The sequence below is a fragment of the Podarcis erhardii genome (assembly GCF_964252035.2).
Source record: "Podarcis erhardii genome assembly, chromosome: 17".
Taxonomy (NCBI): domain Eukaryota; kingdom Metazoa; phylum Chordata; class Lepidosauria; order Squamata; family Lacertidae; genus Podarcis; species Podarcis erhardii.
Genome location: NC_138515.1, coordinates 25584901 through 25605853, shown reverse-complemented (window position 1 = coordinate 25605853; position 20953 = coordinate 25584901).

The following is a 20953-nucleotide window of genomic DNA, read 5'->3' as shown; positions in this document are numbered from 1 at the left end:
CCCAAGAAATCTCCACCCTCTGCTGAAATGAAGGAAAATGGAGATGAATTTTCTAGAACACGGTTTTTGTTAAGAAAGGAACAGGAGATCTCTTTTGTATTCTGGCACTTCAATCAAATTATGGAGCTCAGAATACTGTAAATGTGCATCTTGAAATCTGCCCACTCATCTCCAACTTAAATGACTTTTTAAAATGCTTGCTTGCTTTGTTATCAGCAGTCAGCCAGACCACAACCTCGGACAGAAAACTTGCATTTAGGTAGAACTAACTTTGGATATAGTGCATTGCATTTAAACCTCTTTTAAAAATGCAGTTACACACACAGAGTATGCAGTGGGAAAATATACAGGTGTTGGGCATTTAAATGAAAAAGCGTCAAATGTGTGTTCCATATGGTCTGGGAAAATGCACCTTAAAGATAAAGGGCAATATCCATCCAGAATTTCTCCAGCACATGTCCCACATGAAAGTAGATTTCTTTCAATTGGCTTTTGCAAGAGAGTTTCCTGAGGTATTGTGCCCAAAATTCATTGGTAAGATGTTCCAGAGTTTGCAGAGGTTGCCTCGATCTCTTGGTTTCTGGGAATCATAAGTGGGCAGAGTGCTGTTGCATCTAGTCAGCCCCTGTGAAAGCAGGATGCTAAGCTAGATGGCCCATTGGTCTGATCCAGCAGGCTCATCTTATTTTCTCATGTTCTCCTGTTTCACAATTTGGAACATGCAGAGCCCTCCCTGCCCCCCTGCCCCGCCAAAGGAATATCACAAACCTTCCTGAACTTCTCATGCATTCTTCCTTGTAAGTCCCCCCCCCCCAAACAGAGGCCTCCAAACTTGCTCCAGAATTTTTACTACAGCCAAAATGCACTGGTAACCTTAGTCCCAGGACTTTGCAACTTTCCAAACTGCATGGAGAGTTTCTTCACCAATTGATCAAATCTTTATTACGGTCATAGACCAGCATAAGTAGGGTGGGGTACAGTCATTTAGAATCTGTAAAACATTTCGGAAGGCTAAAAAGTATTAAAACAGAAGGTGTATCTAAAAGACTATAAGAATCTAAAAGAAGGGTTGGGAACATTAAATGGATATGGAAGAGCATAAAAGGTTAGTATATAAAAAACTACAACTATCAGTTTAGAGAGCACCCTGATGTGAGTGTTCATTAAATCTAGTTGGTGGCACAAGTCGTCATCATCTGACAAATTTTGAATGCTGCTGTGCAGAATCTGGCAACATTGTATGTTGTCACAGGATTGGTATCTGACAGCAGCAGGGAGGTATAAAATTGTCCTGCGCACCCTGGGTACTTATGGAGTAGTGGGGAGGGGAGGCTAATACGAATGTATTAGCTATCAGGCATCCCCAAACTTGGCCCTCCAGCTGTTTTGGGACTGCAGTTCCCATCATCCCTGACCACTGGTCCTGTTAGCTAGGGATGATGGCAGTTGTAGTCCCAAAACAGCTGGAGGGCCAAGTTTGGGGGTGCCTGGTCTCTATAGTATAAGCACTGGAGAAGCACGTGCTCTAATGCTTTTATTTGTCCAGTCACCAAGCTCTACACTCCAGAGAAGACAAGCGAGAGAGAGAAAATGCACAGTTTGACCACCCCCCCAAAAGCTGCATTCGTATTTTCCTTGGGCATGCAATTGAATTGTTTTAGTAACAGCTAAAATTCTACTTGGTTAGCGACTCTTTTGTCTCCCTGCTTTTATCCTGGCTTGTTCTGATAACTATTATATCTTGTTCTTATAACTATTATATTTTTGGCCATTTTTAAATTTCTGGTCTATGACCATAATAAACTGGTTGCCTTTGCCATACTGCCTTTGCTGACTTCTCTATGGGCACCTGTTTTTGCAAGGGGCTGGACTAGATGGCCCTTGACTAGATGGCCCTTTGAGCTCTAAGATTCTGTGATCCAACCTTAGTTAAGCACTTTGAAATATCAGTGGTGTCAGTGGGAGAGTTAAGTTGAAGATCTAATAATGTTTAGCATATTAAGGCTACGTACTTTGCTGAGGATTTGAGGCTCAAAGCCAGCTAACATTGGACTGAGCATATTTAGGCCATGGCACAAAACACTTCTCAACCTGATTACAATTATCTGCAGCTGGAAGAAAACTCTCAGAAATATCCAAAGAGTTGCAGAGCCAGGACTGAGCAAGCATCCTAGAGTAATACGATACACATTGTGTTAGCTAGATTTTCATATAAACTAGTTGGGAAATGATTGATTCTGCTTAGCTCACTTGCTCAAGGAATGTGTATGTTTACAGACCCAGCCACAATAAGAGATACATGTCCTGCAGCTGACTGGGTGGCCTTGTCAAGACATCAGTGCTCACCCTAATCTACTTCGCAAGGTTGTTGTGAAGATAAAATGGAAACCGCCCTGTCTTAAATACCTTAAAAGGAGAGCAGAACACATAGCAGATAGCTAGGCAGACAGGCATATTGACCTGTTTTAATTAATCCAATGTATTACGTATGTATTTGCATCGACCAGGGCCAGAGCCTTTTCAGCCCTGGCCCCAGTCTGGTGGAAAGCTCTGTCACAAGAGACCAGGGCCCTGCGGGATTTGACATCTTTCCTGCAAGACAGAGCTGTTCTGCCAGGCCTTTGATCCGGGCCCAGTTGACCCCCTTCTTTCTATGGGACCCTGTATGTAAGTGGCCTCCTTGGCTCTTTCTATTGGCCCATATGGGACCAGCACAGTCCGAGCACAGTTCAAAGTGTTGGTGCTGACCTTTACAGACCTAAACAGCCTTGGCCCGGTATACCTGAAGGAGCATCTCCACCCCCATTGTTCTGCCCAGACACTGAGGTCTAGCACCAAGGCCATTCTGGCGGTAGTAGGAGGCCCAGGGTTCGCTCTGATTGTTTAGAAATACACAATCGCTTTGAGGTCCTCTCCCCTAGCATGGAAGACGAAGAGCAGACTACATTTGAGGATCTCTCCCTCATTACAGTCGATCAGGTATATGAAGACGAGCAGCAAAGTCAGTCCTCAGGGAATGTGCAGGCGACCTTGGAATGGACAGCTCACGGAAGAACCCCGACCAGACCTAAGAGGAGGCGTGTAGTGGTGATAGGGGATTCCCTACTGAGGGGAACAGAAGCAGTGATCTGTGGGCCTGACAAGATGTCTCGGGAAGTGTGCTGTCTCCCCGGGGCTAAGATCCAAGATGCAACTGAACGACTGCAAGGAATCATAAAACCCACTGACAAATACCCCTTCCTCTTGGTTCATGTGGGAACCAATGACACTGCAAGCAATAGCCTCCAGAAGATCAAAAGAGACTACGAGGCTCTGGGCAGGAAACTGAAGCAATTAAATGCACAAATTGTCATCTCATCTGTCCTCCCAGTTGAACGACGTGGCCCAGGGAGAGAGGGAAAATAGTGGAAGTGAACAGCTGGCTTCGCAAATGGTGTAAACAGGAACGGTTTGGATTCTTAGATCACGGACTGCAGTTTCTTGAAGATGGACTTCTGGCAAGCGATGGGCTGCACCTCACAACGGTTGGGAGGAATGTTTTTGCCAAAAATCTCAGAAACCTCATCAGGAGGGCTTTAAACTGACTAATGTGGGGGAGGGAGACAGTGCTCCTGAAGGTAGGAGTCTATCAATTGATGAACATGATCATCCAAATGTCATAGACCAAATGGAGCAAACAGCACGCAGACCTAGTGGTGGGAGGAAAAAATCCTTAAATGATTAATGGACTTCTATGTCTGTACACTAATGCGCAAAGCATGGGAAATAAACAAGATGAGCTTGAGCTCTTGGTACAGCAAACTAAATATGACATAATAGGCATCACTGAAACCTGATGGGATAAGCCCCACGATTGGAATGTAATAATGGAGGGATACAATCTATTTCAGAGAAACAGACCAGACAAGAAAGGAGGAGGAGTGGCGTTATATGTCAGGGATGTGTATACCTGTGAAGAGATCCAAGATTTAGAACCTCAAAGCCAAAGTGAGAGCATTTGGGTCAAAATTAAGGGAGAGAAGAATAACAGTGACCTCATTGTGGGAGTTTACTATAGATCCCCAAGCCAAACGGAGGACATAGATGATGCCTTCCTGGAACAGATGGCCAAGCATGCAAAAGGAAGGGAGATAGTAGTAATGGGGGACTTCAATTACCCGGATATTTGTTGGATGTCAAACTCAGCCAAGAGCATAAGGTCAAACAGATTCCTCACTGGCAGACAACTTCATTGTCCAGAAAGTGGGAGAAGCAACAAGAGGAACAGCCATTTTAGATCTGGTCCTAACCAATGTTGATGACCTGGTTAGTGGGGTAGAAGTGGAAGGATCATTAGGCGCGAGTGATCATGCTCTTCTGAAGTTTACTATACAGCGGAAAGGAGCAGCCAAGCATACTAGGACTCAATTTCTTGACTTTAAGAAAGCCGACTTCATAAAACTTAGGGAAGTGCTGGGTGAGATCCCATGGACAGTAATACTAAAAGGAAAGGGAGTTCATGATGGCTGGGAGTTTGTTAAGAGGGAGATAGTAAAAGCACAACTTCAGGCAATACCAATGAGACGGAAACATGGAAGGTGCCTAAAGAAGCCAGGGTGGCTATCTAAAGAACTTTTAACTGAGTTAAGATTAAAAAAGGATGTGTACAAAAAATGGAAAAGGGGGGAAACCACCAAAGAGGAATTCAAACAAATAGCCAGCACGTGTAGACACAAAGTCAGAAAAGCTAAAGCACAGAATTAACTCAGGCTTGCTAGAGAGGTTAAAAGCAACAAAAAAGGCTTTTATGGGTATGTTCGTAGCAAAAGGAAGAACAAAGAAACAGTGGGGTCACTCAGAGGAATAGATGGTGAAATGCAAACAGGGGACACAGAAAGGGCTGAACTCCTCAATGCCTTCTTTGCCTCGGTCTTCTCTGATAAAGAAAACAATGCCCGACCTGAAGAATTTGGAGCAAATGATTCAGCAGAGGAAACACAGCCCAGAATACCTAAGGAGATAGTACAAGAATACTTGGCTAGTTTAGATGTATTCAAGTCTCCAGGGCCAGATGAACTGCATCCAAGATTATTAAAAGAACTGGCAGATGTGATCTCAGAACCACTGGCAGTCATCTTTGAGAATTCCTGGAGAACAAGTGAAGTCCCGGCAGACTGGAGGAGGGCAAATGTTGTCCCTATTTTCAAAAAGGGGAAAAGAGAGGACCCAAATAATTACTGCCCAGTCAGTCTGACATCAATACCAGGGAAGATTCTGAAGCAGATCATTAAGCAAACAGTCTGTGAGCACCTAGAAAGGAATGCTGTGATCACCAATAGTCAGCATGGATTTCTGAAAAATAAGTCATGTCAGACTAACCTGATCTCGTTTTTTGACAGAATTACAAGCCTGGTAGATGAAGGGAATGCAGTGGATGTAGCCTACCTTGTTTTCAGCAAGGCATTTGACAAGGTGCCCCATGATATTCTTGTAAAGAAGCTGGTAAAATGCGGACTTGACTATGCTACCACTCAGTGGATTTGTAACTGGCTGACTGACCGAACCTAAAGTGTGCTCATCAATGGTTCCTCTTCATCCTGGAGAAGAGTGACTAGTGGGGTGCCACAGGGTTCTGTCTTGGGCCCGGTCTTATTCAACACCTTTATCAACGACTTGGATGATGGACTCAAGGGCATCCTGATCAAATTTGCAGATGACACCAAACTGGGAGGGGTGGCTAACACCCCAGAGGACAGGATCACACTTCAAAAGGACCTTAACAGATTAGAGAACTGGGCCAAAACAAACAAGATGAATTTTAACAGGGAGAAATGTAAAGTATTGCACTTGGGCAAAAAAAATGAGAGGCACAAATACAAGATGGGTGACACCTGGCTTGAGAGCAGTACATGTGAAAAGGATCTAGGAGTCTTGGTTGACCACAAACTTGACATGAGCCAACAGTGTGATGCGGCAGCTAAAAAAGCCAATGCAATTCTGGGCTGCATCAATAGGAGTATAGCATCTAGATCAAGGGAAGTAATAGTGCCACTGTATTCTGCTCTGGTCAGACCTCACCTGGAGTACTGTGTCCAGTTCTGGGCACCACAGTTCAAGAAGGACACTGACAAACTGGAACGTGTCCAGAGGAGGGCAACCAAAATGGTCAAAGGCCTGGAAACGATGCCTTATGAGGAGCGGCTAAGGGAGCTGAGCATGTTTAGCGTGGAGAAGAGGAGGTTAAGGGGTGATATGATAGCCATGTTCAAATATATAAAAGGATGTCACATAGAGGAGGGAGAAAGGTTGTTTTCTGCTGCTCCAGAGAAGCGGACACCGAGCAATGGTTCCAAACTACAAGAAAAAAGATTCCACCTAAACATTAGGAAGAACTTCCTGACAGTAAGAGCTGTTTGACAGTGGAATTTGCTGCCAAGGAGTGTGGTGGAGTCTCCTTCTTTGGAGGTCTTTAAGCAGAGGCTTGACAACCATATGTCAGGAGTGCTCTGATGGTGTTTCCTGCTTGGCAGGGGGTTGGACTCGATGGCCCTTGTGGTCTCTTCCAACTCTATGATTCTATGATTCTATGGTTCCCTCACTGTGAGAATCCAGGTTACAGGGAACCAGGCAGAGGGCCTTCTCGGCAGTGGCACCCACCCTGTGGAACGCCCTCCCATCAGATGTCAAGGAAATAAACAACTATCTGACTTTTAGAAGACATCTGAAGGCAGGCTGTTTAGGGAAGTTTTTAATGTTTGATGTTTTGTCACTTTATTATTATTAATAATATTAATATTCTCTTGGGAGTCAGCCAGAGTGGCTGGGAAAACCCAGCCAGGTGGGTAGGCTATATATTAATAATTAATTAATTAATTAATTAACAATTTCGCACACCCAGCAATAGAGAAACCAACAAGGGCAGGAAGAGAATATTTGGGGTTGTGATAATTGAGACAAGAGAGATAAAGTTTTGGCACTGGAAAAGCGAATAGCGTTCTTGTTGTGGTATGACCCTTGGTGACCTATTTCTTTGTTTGCATTATAGGCTGTCCAAATTACTCCGTGGTGGATTCTGGTTAAATTAGTTGAATGTAGGTCCCATTGAAATAAGTGGGTCAAGTCAGTCATGGTTTAACATCAGTCCCATTGATTTCAATGTGAACTAAGTTCAACTAACTTAGCCTGAATCCAGCTTTCAGTTTCTGGGCAGGTGTCTTCTTTTTTTATATCTCTCTTCAGATCTCTACCAGATAGAATAGTGACTCTCTGGTCTAGCCGTTCAGATGCCCTTAACTCTCTCTCTTTCTCTTTCTGTCTTGTCTCCTTCTTCTCTAACTTCCAGTCCGCATCTCTTCCACCCATGGGTCAATTTAGAGGCGTGTTTAACTCTTTCAACTTTAGCAGGAGGGAATCTTCTGTTTCATGTAGGCAAAGAAGTCGATTTAGACAACAAAAGCCAGATTCCAGGAAAATCCAGACTCTGGATTTAAAACAGCCCATGCTGCATTTTTTGAGTACGGTCTAGTTCATCATGCCAGAGAGGCAGATACCACCCGCCAAGTGTATCTGGTTGTCTTGCCAGCCATTTTTTAAAAGCATGCAATGCAGAGAGACAGCCGGGTGCCGGCCCCTTCCCACTGCAGGGGTGGGGGGTGGGTGTGGAGCCCGAGTCCCTTCTGCCATTGGTTCTTTCCCTCCTCTGTTGATCAGGCTCACATGGTTCCTTGGCTATTTCTGCAGCATGGGAAAGACATCGTCCCTCCAGCCCTTTGCCAGGCTGCATAAAAGTGCAAGAGTGAGGAAATGATTGGCTGGTGGGAAAGGAGGGTGGGGAATGATGGCGTTTGTTTTACTTATTTATTTTGGTCCAAGAGAAAAACGTTTAGTTCCTGCGGAGCTCTGTCTTCCTCACGGACAAAGTCGCTTCCCTTGCCAGCCCTCTCTGAAACAGCCAATTCTCTCTCTCTCCCCCCCCCCTTCTGTCCTACATATATTTATTAAACAAATCGTTTGAGCCATGGGAACAGATTCTCTTCATTCTGTCGACCACAGCCTTTCTCTCCAAACAAAATAAAATTAGGAGAAGTAGAGGAGCACCCACGCACAATAAAGAATACTCAGTAATGAATAAATGCAGCTTCTTATATTCCAGGGTGTTCATATCCTAAGTCACTTTTGCTTATCTTTGATCTGGTTCCGAATTACAGCATATTTTGTATGCTTTTCCTTAGTTTTCCAGTAACACTGGTCACCTCCTGAAAGGCAATTAACTTAGTATGGAGCCTTCCTACAATTCTAATCGTATCTTCTGGCGATTGCTGCACACGCTTACTGTTAATGCTGAATTCAATTCTAACCTTCCCCTGCCTCCAGGTCCTTGTAACTTTTTCAGATTTAGGTCGATGTCGAGTGCTAAATTGAATTTCAGCCAGCTGGGCCAAACTCATTCAACATTTCTTGAAACCATTTAATTCAGTTAGCTTCCCTCACCTCCGAAGCACCTTTTGGTGTCCTACAGTTTTAGTGAAATGCTTATAGTGGAATAACGTGCCAAGATCTAAAACGGCTTCTCATCTTCTTGAGCGTGTGAAATACTAACATTTTGGCACTGGTTGGTGTGAGGAGGGGGGCTGCCACAGAAATTCAGAAATCTGAAGTTTTGGTAATGAGGTTGCCAGCAACAAAAATTTCATGGAAACATCTCCTTGCTGTTCAGAATTTTGCATCTCTTTTTCAACAAACCCTGCCTAAGCAATTCTGCTGCAGAAACAGTGGACTGAAATGCTGCAAGAGTCCGCCAAACAGAGTCCGCCAGATTGTCAACAAATGGCATATCCACAGAGGGCATTAGCGCCATGGTGAGCTTTGGATAGTTCTCCAATTTAAGTTTCTGGACTCCCACTGCCCTTTCTCATTCAACCCCCACAAGCCAGGATTGCCAGCTTTTCAACTGTAGCTGTGCCTTTAACAGAAACCTGATGTTTGGTCATTGGCAGGCAATAATGTTGATCTCTGTGCGGTGAAAAGCAGCTTTTCTAGGAATAGGCCATTCCCTCTCCTCTTAGGGTTCCGCCAGAAGACCTGTTTATTGAGCATTTATCCTGATTTGCTTGCACAAAACTTACACAATGTCTGATCTTTATTGAGCATTCCTCTCCATTTGTTTGCGGAATGGGGGGGTTACACGACAAACAACGTTGTCCCTTAATTCATTCTGATTTGTTTGTGCTGTAGTCCTGTGTCTTCCCATTAATCCCATTGCCCTATCACTTTCCTAACAGCAAAAAGGTATTTGTAGCAGGGTAACAGAGCATTTAAACTCATTTCGTGCAAACCTACATAAACCACAGAGCCTAGGGCTTGCTGATCAGAAGGTCAGCGGTTCAAATCCCTGAGATGGGATGAGCTCCCATTGTTCGGTCCCAGCTCCTGCCCACCTAGCAGTTCGAAAGCACGTCAAAGTGCAAGTAGATAAATAGGTACCACTCTGGCAGGAAGGTAAACGGCGTTTCCATGCGTTGCTCTGGTTCACCAGAAGCGGCTTAGTCATGCTGGCCATGTGACCCGGAAGCTGTCTGCAGACAAACGCCGGCTCCCTCGGCCTATACAGCGAGATGAGCACGCAACCCAGAGTTGTCCGCAACTGGACCTTACGTTCAGGGGTACCTTTACCTTTACATTTTTTGTATGCTCCTGAATCCCTCCCCCAAAATACCATCATTCTGGAGATGACCTAAATTTCACTGCACTGTATTCCATAAAGAGTCTACCATGTGGTACAATAGGTAATCTACAATTGTAGGCCTCGTCTAGGGTTTCTATGATTGTTATGCTGTCATAGAGGAATGCCAAGAAATGAAAACAGTTGCTCTTGCAGATCCCTTTGCTAACTCACTATGCAATGACCCCCAAAGAGGCAATAAATGACTCTGTGTTTGACATACATAAAGACCCCATTCAGTGTCTTCCTAAGAGGCTTAAATGCTCCACAAAGATCAAACTCCAAGTATGAATTAACTACAAGTCATAGTTATTACGCAGTCTGCCTTGGATGAGCTGTTGACAGCATCGTATAGAAGAAAATGGCACAACAAATACCTGCGAAACAGGTGAGTTTGCAGTTTGTTCCAGGAGGGCACTTTGGGGGTTATAGTTTGATAACATGCAGCCCAATACATATGCTCACCTATTTGAAGAAACACCACTGAGTACAATTGAAATTACTACCAAGTAAATTAGCATGGGATTGGAGCCTAAGGTGTTTTTGTGTTTTTGTTTTTAATATGTAGATACTGATAGTCCCAAATTGTCTAATTTCCTGTATGTGGGGAAAGTCTATTTATTTATTCAATGTGGTTGAACCTTCAGACCTGTCCTCTTCCACCAGTGGCCTGCAATAGCACAGGCCCCAGAGCTCTGTTGCTAAAGGTACAGGACCTCTGTAAGGAGGGGGGAGATTAGAAGAGAGTTTTGTGAACCTAGAAAAAGGGTAGCTACTACCCCAGTACATATTTGCACCTCTCTATGTGGACCATCCGGGGGGGGGAGCCTAACTAGAAGCTCATAGAAGCTGTTCCAGCTGTTTGCAAAAGCAGACCTTGGCATTCACCTAATCTGAGTTCACAGAATTAATCAGTTGACTTGAGGACAGGTGCAGAGGGCAGGGGGCAGAAGCAAAGCTGCAATTTTACCTGGTGTACAATCCATCACAATCTAACGCAAAGAAAGATACAAGGTGGTCGGAAGCCAGGGATGTGTGTATGGCTGTCTCTTCTGCTCCCTGGCAGTTGATATTCATTCATTCATTCATTCATTCAAGTTATATGTCACCCTTCATCTGAGGATTGGAAGGTGGTATACAATATAAAAAACACAATGATACATAACATAATAACAAACAAAACAATAAACTCCCATTGTACACACAGTTCAAAAAAAAAAGGTCATAGATTAATTAGCCAAAGGCCTGGGAGAATTGGTTGTTATTTTTAAAACTATCCAGGGTGGATCAAAATTCCACTGGAACGAAGCATTGTAATTTCATTGTGTTCTGCCACCACCCCTTTAAGCGAATCATGTTTTGATTTGATTTGTTCTGCATACACCATAATACATACTATGACGAACTCCAGGACTTAATTAGATCCAAAACAGCACATGCCACTATGTGTTGAATTTTCAGTTTCTCAATACTTTTGTGATTTTTTGGAATGCAGTGTCTTAGAAAACAAAATATGGCATTCATGTCATTTAAATGTGAAGATGGCCTTTCACGGATTGTAGGGGAAATGTGTATTTGAAGAGTGCATTTTATGCTACAGTTCAATGTCAGTCCACATGAATGTAGCCGAAACATTTGGCTTGGTCGCAATCTTATTCATTTGCTGGGCACAGTCCATCATGAAGTTCTCCTAAATGACCCCATTGTAAAATAAGTTTGCCTGCATTAATTCATTAAAACATGCATTTGTGCTTATTTGTGCTTTTTTTACATAGCTTATGGAAGTGGTGGGAGCAGAGTTTTCCAGGGACTGTTTCCTGGTAGCAGCAATTTTATTTTCCTAGAGTGCTCTGTTCTGGAAGCATTCTGAGGGTGGTCAACACAAGAAAATCAGCAGTCCCAATGGCAGTCACCATTTCCCCCAGAATGTTCTGGGAAAATGCAACATCCAGGGTATTATGTGGAAATACAATGGTAAGCATAAGGAAGCAGCTACCAAAAGAAAAGTAAGTTGCCCCACCCTCAGATAAGCAGCAAAAGAGGTCATGAAAACATCCCCATTCATTAGTAATGTGTTTTTTGTGGGATTTGTTTCATAGCAACCTCTTTCTTTAGCACACCTTTCCAATGATCCTATCTTGCTATCTGCCTTTCCAACTTAGGATGTGATATGCTGCTTAATGCCAAAATGGATTTCTAGGTGGTTTACAAAGTATAGCAACCAGCTGCACAAACATTGAGAAGGACACGGGTGGTGCTGTGGGTTAAACCACAGAGCCTAGGACTTGCCGATCAGAAGGTCGGCGGTTCGAATCCCTGCAATGGGGTGAGCTCCCGTTGATCGGTCCCTGCTCCTGCCAACCTAGCAGTTCGAAAGCACGTCAAAGTGCAAGTAGATAAATAGGTACCGCTCCAGCAGGAAGGTAAAACGGCGTTTCCGTGCGCTGCTCTGGTTCGCCAGAAGCGGCTTAGTCATGCTGGCCACATGACCCGGAAGCTGTACGCCAGCTCCCTCGGCCAATAAAGCGAGATGAGCGCCACAACTCCAGAGTCGGTCACGACTGGACCTAATGGTCAGGGATCCCTTGACCTTTACACAAACATTAAAATATAGGCACCCACCATTAAAGTAGACGATGCAGCCATTAAAACAACACAGCAGTTGTTTTGTGTAGTATGAGAAACATTGCCCTGCTACACTTGGAATAGCTAACTAGCTGGGCCACTAGGAATCTGAGCAATGCCCTCCAAGAGACCTACTTTTTCACTGAGCCCAGTTTGATCAGGTCATAGAGGAGAACTCCTCACCACCACCCCAGGTCTTGATAAGAGGCTTATGTTTTATGCCACTGGGCAATGATGCCTCCACCACAGTGCCATAGCGTGGGTTGCCAGGGGCCGTGCAAAGTGGATGGTTGGGAGAAAGGGAAACACAGAGCATGCATGCACATTCAACTGCCTAATGGCATCCTTGTCACCCAGAAGATCACAGCCGCAACGATAAGAGTTGTTCCATTGTCTGGAGAGGCCACTGCCCGGTTTGCATGGAGAGGCCGTTTTCAACAGAGACCAGTGACAGATGCATGCAGCTGTATTGAGGCAGCACCAGGTGTTGAAATGTTGTGCCCCTTAACAATTTTGCACTCAGGGCAACTGCTCCTGCGCTCCTCCCCTCCCGCCACTGTTCAGTCGTACAAACTACCTTTAACTTTCAAATACGCAATGGTCTGTCTGTCATCTCGTATCATGCATGGGTACTCTCAAAATCTGCTGGCTTTTTTCCTCCCCAGATCTTTCCAAGATCTTTGCCCCAGATGCTCAGAAGGGCTGCTTATTTCACAAGCGAGGAAACCAAGGTCTGCAGCATGGGAGGTTCAGAAGCGGCTGGTGGTTGCTGCACTTAAAATACATTCCACAGTTCTGAGCTTGGACTTTGTGGCACAACCAATCCTCCTGAGAAAGTCTGACATTTGATTGTGTGGCGGGACTTGCTTAGGAAACAGACTGAGCAGTTGCTAAATATTATTTTTCTTTGGGGAGGGGGGAGGAAAGAAAATACTAAAGAGAGTAGAGCAAAAGCATCTTGGAAGAGTTTGACTCCTCTTCATTTTGCACCAGGGTTTGGGGTTCAGATTCTGGACCGATGTCACCAGATGCAAAGGGGAATGTAGCTCCTATATTTTCTACATGGATAAAAGACAGAAATGTAAATGTGTCTCCCTCTGAAGGCATGATTTTTCAAGATCTGGGGCCCAGAGTCATGACCTACCACAAAGATGTCACCTTGTACTGCAATTGGCAATGGGAAATTATCAACATAACACTTCCATGTAACAGTAAGATCCAAATGCAAGGGGAGGAATTCAACATTGGGCTATTATTATTGCTCCGTCTGTACAAGCAGTTCTGCTTGCCAGACGAAACAGTCTCCCCTCTCCTCCTCCCTCCAGAGCTTATTTGAGAGGTGCAGGGAGCACAGGGTAGTGGAATGGGCACACTGTGCTGGCTCCTGCTTGTTTAATTGAAGCCAGCCCAAGGTCCCCCCAGGATGAGCAAGTTTGGAATAGGCAGATCTTGGAATGTCCCAGCTGAGCCTGGGCCGACAGAACTCCCCCGTCCCAGCTCAGCCATGATAACTAATTATCTCAAGCCATTTTGGTCCAGGCTCCAGTCTGGTTTGGGGACTGAATTGGCCTTCATCAATTTGTTGAATGACCTTTATCTAGAGAAGGACAGGAGGAGTACAACTCTTGTTATTTTTGCTTGATATCTCAGTGGCTTTTGATACCATTGCCCTGAACAAATTCAGTGAACAGGGTATTGGGGCCACTGTGTTGCAGTGATTTGGGTACCATCAGTTTGCTGATACACAGCTCCACTTCTCTGTAACATCTGAATTAGGAGATGCTGTGAAAGTCTTAGACAAGTGCCTGGACTCTGCGGTGGGCTGGAGGAGTGCCAGTAAACTGCTTCTGAATCCTGGGGAAGGCACCCTGGGTGAGCTCAGTTCACAAGTCCAGGTAACTGGTCAATTGCCTGCTTTGGAAGGAGCCATACACCCCATGAAGCAACAGGTTTGTAGTCTGGAGGTCCTACTAGAACCATCTTTCTCTAGAGGCCACGGTGTCCTGGGCCCGGGGGTAACCCATGAAACGCGGTCCAGGAACGGTCCAGAATTTGGAGGTTCCACTAGGAATCAGTCCAACAGGGCCAAGGCAGGAAACCAGGCAAGAACAAGTATAGGATCTCAGGCAGGATCTAGCATACAGCAATGTTGCTCCTGCAACCTGGGGCAGGGTCTGACAGCCTTTTATCTTTGTTGGGGTAGCAGCCAGTCCTGATCCCCTGGCGACTCACCTCCCTGTTTCACCCGAAGGCGAGCCTTTCTCCTGCAAGTACTCAGGTCTCTCCTTCTCTCAGACCTTAGTCTCTGCAACTCGGGAGACGTTGGTGGGTTACTAGACCCAGGGGCCACCTCAGCCTCCCCGGACCAAACTGGTAGTGGAGCAGTTGTAAGCGATGGCCCAGCTGAAGGCAACAAGGTAATCCACGCATCTGGAGCCAGGGCAGGCTCAGGCCCCTGATTCGGCCCAGCTGGTGTTTGTTGCAGGGGATCCTGTGCAGACTGGGACTCTTCAGGATCAGGCCCCAGACTTGGTTCAGGTGATGCAAATGATCCGGTGCAGACTGAGTCTCCTCTGGTTCTGAGTCCGAGCTCGAGTCCCAGGCCATCACACACGGTGACGTCTAGGAATGCCCTTTAGCAGTTTCAACTGGTAAGTCAACAATTGATGCTCTTGGACAGGATCAGCCTGACCACTGTCATCCATGTGCTGGTACTCTCTTGGTTGAGCTACTGCAATGTGCTTTATGTGGAGCTGCCCTGAGGTTGAGCCAGAAGCTGCTGCTAGTGCAAAATGCAGCAGCTTGCTGGGGCAGAAAGTCACCATTAGGTTAAGTCGCTGCTGAAGGACAGGCTGAAGGACAGGCTGCCAATCAGCAGCTGGGATCAGTATAAAGCCTTATATAGCTCAGCACCAGGATACCTGAAATACCACCCCACCCATTTGAATACCCATTCGGTCATTGGGCTGTGCCAGGAGACAGCCTCCTGTGGATAACTTCTTATCAGGAAGCACCCACCCTGTTGAAGCACCAGCCTTTAGAACACTCTTCCATTATATATTAGATACCCATTGCCTTCATTGTCTTTACAACTATTAAAGAACTTCCTCTTCCAACAAGCTTCCTAAGTGGAGATGTTGATCGTGGCCTTTACTCATGTTGGCCCTAGAAATCGTATTTACTGATGTTTTTATTGCTGATGGTTTTGTTGTTGTTATTGTTGTTTAAATGCTTCTGGATGCAATTCATGGGAAGAGATTGATGGACAAAATTTAATGAGATAAATAAATAAAAACACACTCCATCCTGTGACGCAGAAACAGAAACCATGCTGGGTCCATGGAGATAAATTTTGGCTTGATAGTTAGTGGATGGGCATCCAGGGAGCAGATTTAGCCTGTGCCCCAGTCCCGGGAAGACCATTATTTTATCCCATATCTGTGAATGTGACATTCATTCCTACAGGAAAACAAGAAAGCACAGCACTTGGGGACAGTGTTGCAGCCAGGACCGGATCCCTGATCCTAGGTGGCCTGGCCTTGCTGACATGTGAGATGACGTGCTTTTGCGTGTGCAGAGGACACAAAGACGCATTGCGTCTTCTGGGGTTGGGTGGATTGCGATGTACGCATTGCTAGCCTGTAACAGCAGCATTGGCTCCAGATTTTAGGTCACATGGACTCAGCTCATTGCCGTTGTCACCACTACCCATTTGCTTGCCCTCTGGCCCCAATCTGCACCACTTCCCAGAAGGAGAGCGTGCAAGGCTTCTCCTTCCTTTGGACCTCTTGTCTCCTGGAGAGGCCAGATGAAGAAGCAACATCAGCAAGATGAAGGAATGGGCCAAAGGATTTTGGAGGAGGGACTCAGCAGCAGGGGTCCTGCTGGGGTTCCTGTTTAATGGTCCTGTTTAATGGGGGAATTTTGGAAGGTGTGACTTGAGCCATACAGGACTGAGAAAAGCTGCACATGCTGAAATTCCCTCTCCTGCTCAACTATTACATTTAACAGGAGTCATTTGGCGTGTATGGAGAATTAGGGGAGGAGGAGTACCTCTGGTGGGGGACACATCATGCTCCTTCTGGGGCAGTTTGTCCAATAAGGTCTTGTTTCAGTACAGTCCGGGGCTTTTTCTGTGCATCATGTCCTTAAGCGTGGACTGCATCATTTATGGCCTATGATCTGAAATTATTTATGCATTGTAAACATAATTAGGCTGAAGAGAGAGGAAGAGATCTTTGAAAATCATGCAAGCTATGACTTTGCCTTTTCTCATAAAGGTAAAGGGACCCCTGACCGTTGTGGACGACTCTGGGGTTGCGGCGCTCGTCTCGCTTTATTGGCCGAGGGAGCCGGCGTACAGCTTCCGGGTCATGTGGCCAGCATGACTAAGCTGCTTCTGGGGAACCAGAGCAGCGAATGGAAATGCCGTTTATCTTCCCACCTATTTATCTACTTGCACTTTGACCTGCTTTCGAACTGCTAGATTGGCAGGAGCAGGGACCGAGCAACGGGAGCTCACCCCGTCGTGGGGATCTGAACCACTGCCCTTTCGATCGGCAAGCCCTAGGCTCTGTGGTTTAGACCACAACACCACCTGCGTCCCTTTTCTGATACATCTTCTCAGTTATCATTTTTTTGGTCTCCTTTACAAGATGACCTTTTCTTCCTTTCCTCTGAAACTGGCAATGGGATGCCTGGAGCGATGGAGAGAAAAATGCATCCTTGCCATGGCTACCTCTAAGCTTTGCAACTGCAAACTGCTTTCTTTCAGTGTGTTTGTATGTGTGTACAGGAGATGGATGCCTGCCAATGGCGTTTCCGTCTCTTTTCCAAGACGCCCACACATACCAGGCACTTTTAGCATGTGCTGACGTGGTTTGCCTCCTCTCCAAGTGTGGCTCTCGGGGGTGCAATTTGGATCTCAGTTGTAATAATCAAATTCAGGCTCCAGTTGCCAGCCACTTAACGCTACAGGAGGCGGAATCCGTTGTTCCCTTGGAGGGCAAAGAGAATTAATGAAGTGTCTTACAGCAAGAGGGAAGATAATGTATTAGCTGTCATTATAATGTAGCCCCCCCCCCCATCATTTTGTTGTTATTATCCTTGGTTTCCTAAGACAAGGATGGGTGGACTGTAGATCAGGTTCTCCTGTTAGATCTTTGGGTGATTTGCAGTAAAGGTTTCTGACTCCCATTAATAACAATGAGAAAATGGCTCCCCCACAATAAATTAATGAAGGAAGATAACCAGGAGTGGGGTTTTGTGTGAAAGGACTGCGTGCAGTGCAATTCTGTTACCGAAATCAAATGCCTAGGCTCAGAATGTGCTCAAAGGAACCCTGTTCTTTAATTCCAACTAGGGATGGGTGTATCTGTCCATTTCATTTTCTCCTAGTTTCTCACTTTTGCAGTCTTAAATTCAGTTCTCCGCAGTTCTGCATCAGTTTTCTGATTTTAAAAAAGAAAGAAAAACCTCCTGAAAATTCACCAGTATTTTAGTGAAAATTCCCCTTTATATATATATCCATGTTTGTATGCAATTTTTGCCTAACATGCACATTTTCGCAAAGAAGTTTCCCCAAATATAAATACATTTCTGTATGGTATTTTCACTAATATATGCATCACGGTGCACACTTTACCTTAGTACATGCATATTTGTGTGTTTCTTGGCCAGAGAACAACATTGCAAAATTCCGAAAAGTGAGGATTCTGAAGGTGGCTTTGTTTTGTTCCAGAAAGTGTGAATCAGTTTGGTTCACTTTTAAAAGCAAACTGGATCAAATTTATCCCCCACCTCTAATTCTAACAGTATAATTCTACATTGATATCTTTTGCATCTGGATCTGGTTGGTAGATCTTGGGGTCTAATTAATAAAAATAATAATCTCATAAACCTGAAGTCCGCCTACTCTCCTAAAATAACCAGTTCATATTCATTTCCCAATTAATGTGTCTAGGATCACTATACATGTTAACATATAATTCTCAGCATAGCTGTCAGCTTTTCCCTTTTCTTGTGAGGAATCCTATTCGTAACAAGGGAATTTCCCTTAAAAAGGGGGGAAAGTTGACAGCTATGATTCTCAGGGGCATTGTTTAGGGAGAGGGAGGGACATTTATCACTCGCTTGTTTCAGACCACAGGTGATTACTTTCCAGAAGTACATCCATCTCCGATCAGCTTAGCCCACAGGTTCTGTCAACACACACTGTTTCAAACAAGCAAACAGACCCGTACACGAGGTATGAGTGCCAAAGGCGCACATCTGCTTTCATCAGAAAAAAGGCAAGTCATTGAACTGTGTCGATAATGTTCCTGGAGTTACCATGAGCCTCTATTTATTTAGTAAAATGTACACCCTGTCTTTCAGTTGGGATTAGCAGGGCAGTTTACAGTTAAAACCAATAGAAATATGACCCAATAAAATGATGGTGCGCGCGCGCGCGCACACACACACACACACACTGCATTCTAGAGAGCCAGTGTGGTGTAGTGGTTAAGAGCGATAGTCTTGTAATCTGGGGAACTGGGTTTGCGTCTCCGCTCCTCCACATGCAGCTGCTGGGTGAACTTGGGCTAGTCACACTTCTCTGAAGTCTCTCAGCCCCACTAACCTCACAGAGGGTTGTTGTGGGGGAGAAAGGGAAAGGAGATTGTTAGCCGCTTTGAGACTCCTTCGGGTAGTGATAAGCAGGATATCAAATCCAAACTCTTCTTCTTCCTTTTCTTCATGGTACCACAACTGAAAAGGCCCTTTTGGGGGGTGGGAACATGTTAGCTACCTGATTTAGCAGAAGTAAACAAGCTCTTGGGGAGAATCTTGGTTTTCAGATGTTGCTACTCAGATCTCGTGGAATACAATGCAAAGAAAATCCACTTCTAGAGGATTTGCCAGAAGTTTAGGGCATGATCCGCTGGGAAATTCTCATGCACAAGCTCCACTGCAATGAGTGGTAGCCACTCTCACAAATCTTAGGCGCATCTACTCAGAAGTGAATCCCACTAAGCTCAGTTAAAAATCACTCTCCAGGTTAGCGCGTATAGGGTTTCGTCCTTAATTGGCTTGCCATGACAGTTCTAGAAACAAAACAAACATGGTTTGATAAGAACTGTGGATTCACTGAAAGTTACAGTTCAACTGTGAATTTGAAGAATTTGGTCAGTCCTTTCCGGTGGTAAATATTTGCAAATACAGAGGTACCTTGGGTTACAGACGCTTCAGGTTACAGACTCCGCTAACCTAGAAATAGTACCTCAGGTTAAGAACTTTGTTTCAGGATGGGACCAGAAATTGCATGGCGGCGGTGCAGCGGCAGCAGGAGGCCCCAATAGCTAAAGTGGTTCCTCAGGTTAAGAACAGTTTCAGGTTAAGAACGGACCTCCAGAACGAATTAAGTTCTTAACCTGAGGTACCACTGTAAAATATAAAATAGACTAGACTAGACTAGACTAGACTAGACTAGACTAGACTAGACTAGACTAGAATAGAATAGAATAGAATAGAATAGAATAGAACACCCTATGAAAACAGAGCACATATGGCCCAGTTAAAGTTCTCTGACCTACTGCTCCCCAAGGGGGAGATTTAAGCATATGCTCAATATTCTTAACTAAAATCCATGCAACCTAGAGATATGTGTTCTTTGGATTATTAAAGTAGGCCAGTTTGAGGGGAAATGGCTTTCAAAACATGTTTCTGCTTTAATATTGTTCTCAACTTAGCTTTTTAAAAGTAACATTCATTTTCTCAGGTTTTCAGAGAGAGCCACGTGCTGCAGCAAGGAGTCTTGTGGCACTTCAAAGATTAAGAGTTGGATCCAACCCAACATCTGCTCCAGAAAGTTTCTCGAACCTGAGGGGTTGCAGACAGGGCTTTTTTCAGCTGGAACTCACCGGAACTCAGTTCTGGCACCTCTCATGTAGATGCCGCTGCCATTCTAAGAGAACAAGGGTGAGTTCGGGCACCTCTTTTTCTAGAAAAATAGCACTGGTTGCAGAGGAGAGGAGAGGGAAGTTCTGCCAGTGTTCAATGCAACCCTACAGATTTATTATGCCATCGTCTTCCATGGATTGCTGCCCAACTCGTCAGATGCATGGAATGTTATCATGAGTTATGCTTATGCTGTAATAAATTTGTTAGTCTTTACATTCCTGCACAAGGCTCTTCATTGCTCACAATTCAGGTGTACAAAGTTACCTGGGAGTAAATCCCATTAAATTAGATTAAATTAAATTAAATTAAATTAAATTAAATTAAATTAAATTAAATTAAATGGGATTTACTTCTGACCTGAGTAGACATGCATGGGATCGCACTTCTGGTCAATGGTGGTAATAATAATAATAATAATAATAATAATAATAATAATAATAATAAAAAAAACAATAATAATATATTTATATTCTGCTCATCTGGCTGGGTTTCCCCAGCCACTCCGGGCGGCTCCCAACAGAATATTCATAACACAATAAAGCATCAAGCATCAAAAGCTTCCCTAAACAGGGCTGCCTTCAGATGTCTTCTAAAATGTTGGTAAGCAACATTCCAATTTACTGTGCAATGAGAACTCTTCTGTGGGTGAAATCTCCTTTTTACTCAAGTTGATTTAAGGAGATATAACCA